The sequence below is a fragment of the Prionailurus viverrinus genome, unplaced genomic scaffold (genome assembly GCF_022837055.1).
Source record: "Prionailurus viverrinus isolate Anna unplaced genomic scaffold, UM_Priviv_1.0 scaffold_68, whole genome shotgun sequence".
In the NCBI taxonomy this organism is placed as follows: domain Eukaryota; kingdom Metazoa; phylum Chordata; class Mammalia; order Carnivora; family Felidae; genus Prionailurus; species Prionailurus viverrinus.
The window spans coordinates 572282-575755 of record NW_025927630.1 but is presented as its reverse complement, the minus strand read 5'-3'; positions in this window follow the sequence as shown (position 1 = coordinate 575755).

The following is a 3474-nucleotide window of genomic DNA, read 5'->3' as shown; positions in this document are numbered from 1 at the left end:
GAAACACTGGCCCGTTTCTGTCACTGACAGGGAGACGTTTCAGCCCTGATGAGCCATGGTAAGATACAGCCCCGGGCGTGGAGGCCCGGGTCGACCAGGAGCACTACCCATTTGGTGTATCCTATCCCTCGGAACTTCCCGGGGAGATTCTGAGCAGGGAACCCAGGGCCTGGAGGGTCTTTGTGTTTGTGTGACCCCTTCTCTCAGGTACAGGAACGGCTTCAGGCATAGTGAGCCATAGCGAGGAGCCCCGGGCGTGGGGGCCCGGGGTGAGCAGCCCCGGGCCTGGGGGCCCGTGGCGAGCCGGGCACTTCCCATTCTATGTCTCCAATCCCTCGGAACATTCTGGGGAGTTTCTGAGCTGAGCCCCCAATGTCTGGAGGCTGTTTTGGGTTCTGTGACCCCTTTCTCTCAGGTACAGGGTGACCGCCTTCTCTCAGGCTGCAGCCACGGTGAGCCATCATAATGCCTCAGGGTCTGGAGGCCGGGGCTCGTATCAGGTGTTTGGGATTCTGGGTCTCGCATCCCTCGGTCCTGACCCGGGAGTACCGGAGTGGAGAGGAAGGGTTGTTGGCTTTTCAGCATTCAGGCATATGTCTCCTTGGGATTTTAGGCTTGCTGCATAGTCCCTGGAAGGGCTGCTTGGAATTCTGTGAATCCCTCTTCTCCATCCTTCCCAGTAAGTTTCATAGCTGAGCCGCCAAGATCTGGAGTCTGTGTGGGAAACACTGGCCCGTTTCTATCACTGACAGGGAGATGTTTCAGCCCTGATGAACCATGGTAAGATACAGCCCCGGGTGTGGAGGCCCGGGTCGAACAGGAGCACTACCCATTTGGTGTATCCTACCCAGTGGAACTGCCCCGGGAGTTTCCGAGCAGAGAACCCAGGGCCTGGAGGCTGTTCGTGTTTGTGTGACCCCTTCTCTCAGGTATAGGAACGGCTTCAGACATAGCCATAGCGAGCAGCCCCGGGCGTGCAGGCCCGGGGCGAGCAGCCCCGGGCGTGGAGGCCCGGGGCGAGCAGCCCCGGGCGTGGAGGCCCGGGGCGAGCAGCCCCGGGCCTGGAGGCCCGGGGCGAGCAGCCCCGGGCCTGGAGGCCCGGGGCGAGCAGCCCCGGGCCTGGAGGCCCGGGGCGAGCAGCCCCGGGCCTGGAGGCCCGGGGCGAGCAGCCCCGGGCCTGGAGGCCCGGGGCGAGCAGCCCCGGGCCTGGAGGCCCGGGGCGAGCAGCCCCGGGCCTGGAGGCCCGGGGCGAGCAGCCCCGGGCCTGGAGGCCCGGGGCGAGCAGCCCCGGGCCTGGAGGCCCGGGGCGAGCAGCCCCGGGCCTGGAGGCCCGGGGCGAGCAGCCCCGGGCCTGGAGGCCCGGGGCGAGCAGCCCCGGGCCTGGAGGCCCGGGGCGAGCGGGGCACTTCCCATTCTGTGTCTCCAATCCCTCGGAACTTTCCGGGGAGTTTCTGAGCTGAGACCCCAGTGTCTGGAGGCTGTTTCGAGTTCTGTGACCTCTTTCTCTCAGGTACAGGGTGACTGCCTTCTCTCAGGCTCCAGCCATGGTGAGCCATCGTAAAGACTCAGGGCCTGGAGGCCGGGGCTCGTAGCAGGTGTTTGGGATTCTGGGTCTCGCATCCCTCGGTCCTGACCCGGGAGTACCGGAGTGGAGAGGAAGGGTTGTTGGCTTTTCAGGATTCAGGCATATGTCTCCTTGGGATTTTAGGCTTGTAGTATAGTCCCTGGTAGGGCTGCTTGGAATTCTGTGTCTCCCACATCTCTATCCTTCCCCGTAAGTTTCTGAGCTGAGACCCCAAGGTCTGGACTCTGTGTGGGAAACACTGGCCCGTTTCTGTCACTGACAGGGAGAGGCTTCAGCCCTGATGCGCCATGGAAAGATAGAGCCCCGGGCGTGGAGGCCCGGGTCCACCAGGAGCACTACCCATTTGGCGAATCCGATCCCTCGGAACTTGCCCGGGATTTTCTGAGCAGGGAACCCAGGGCCGGGAGGGTGTTTGTGTTTGTGTGACCCCTTCTCTAAGGTACAGGAACGGCTTCAGTCATAGTGAGCCATGGCGAGCAGCCCCGGGCGTGGAGGCCCGGGGCGAGCAGCCCCGGGCGTGGAGGCCCGGGGCGAGCACCCCGGGCGTGGAGGCCCGGGGCAAGCAGCCCCGGGCGTGGAGGCCCGGGGCGAGCAGCCCCGGGCGTGGAGGCCCGGGGCGAGCAGCCCCGGGCCAGGAGGCCCCGGGGCGAGCAGCCCCGGGCCAGGAGGCCCCGGGGCGAGCAGCCCCGGGCCTGGAGTCCCCGGGCCTGGAGGCCCCGGGGCGAGCAGCCCCGGGCCTGGATGCCCCGGGTCGAGCGGGGCACTTCCCATTCTGTGTCTCCAAACCCTCGGAACTTTCCGGGGAGTTTTTGAGCTGAGACCCCAGTGTCTGGAGGCTGTTTCGGGTTCTGTGTCCCCTTTCTCTCAGGTACAGTGTGACCGCCTTCTCTTAGGCTCCAGCCATGGTGAGCCATCGTAAAGACTCAGGGCCTGGTGGCCCGGGCTCGTACCAGGTGTTTGGAATTCTGGGTCTCGCATCCTTCCCGGGGAGATTCTGAGCAGGGAACCCAGGGCCTGGAGGGTCTTTGTGTTTGTGTGACCCCTTCTCTCAGGTACAGGAACGGCTTCAGGCATAGTGAGCCATAGCGAGGAGCCCCCGGCGTGGGGGCCCGGGGCGAGCAGCCCCGGGCCTGGGGGCCCGTGGCGAGCCGGGCACTTCCCATTCTATGTCTCCAATCCCTCGGAACATTCTGGGGAGTTTCTGAGCTGAGCCACCAATGTCTGGAGGCTGTTTTGGGTTCTGTGACCCCTTTCTCTCAGGTACAGGGTGACCGCCTTCTCTCAGGCTGCAGCCACGGTGAGCCATCGTAATGACTCAGGGCCTGGAGGCCGGGGCTCGTAGCAGGTGTTTGGGATTCTGGGTCTCGCATCCCTTGGTCCTGACCCGAGAGTACCGGAGTGGAGAGGAAGGGTTGTTGGCTTTTCAGGATTCAGGCATATGTCTCCTTGGGATTTTAGGCTTGTAGTATAGTCCCTGGTAGGGCTGCTTGGAATTCTGTGTCTCCCTCTTCTCCAACCTTCCCCGTAAGTTTCTTAGCTGAGACCCCAAGGTCTGGACTCTGTGTGGGAAACACTGGCCCGTTTCTGTCACTGATAGGGAGAGGCTTCAGCCCTGATGCGCCATGGAAAGATAGAGCCCCGGGCGTGGAGGCCCGGGTCGACCAGGAGCACTACCCATTTGGCGTATCCGATCCCTCGGAACTTGCCCAGGATTTTCTGAGCAGGGAACCCAGGGCCTGGAGGGTGTTTGTGTTTGTGTGACCCCTTCTCTCAGGTACAGGGATGGCTTCAGTCCTCGTGAGCCATGGCGAGTAGCCCCAGGCGTGGAGGCCCGGGGCGAGCGGGGCACTTCCCATTCTGTGTCTCCAATCCCTCGGAACTTTCCGGGG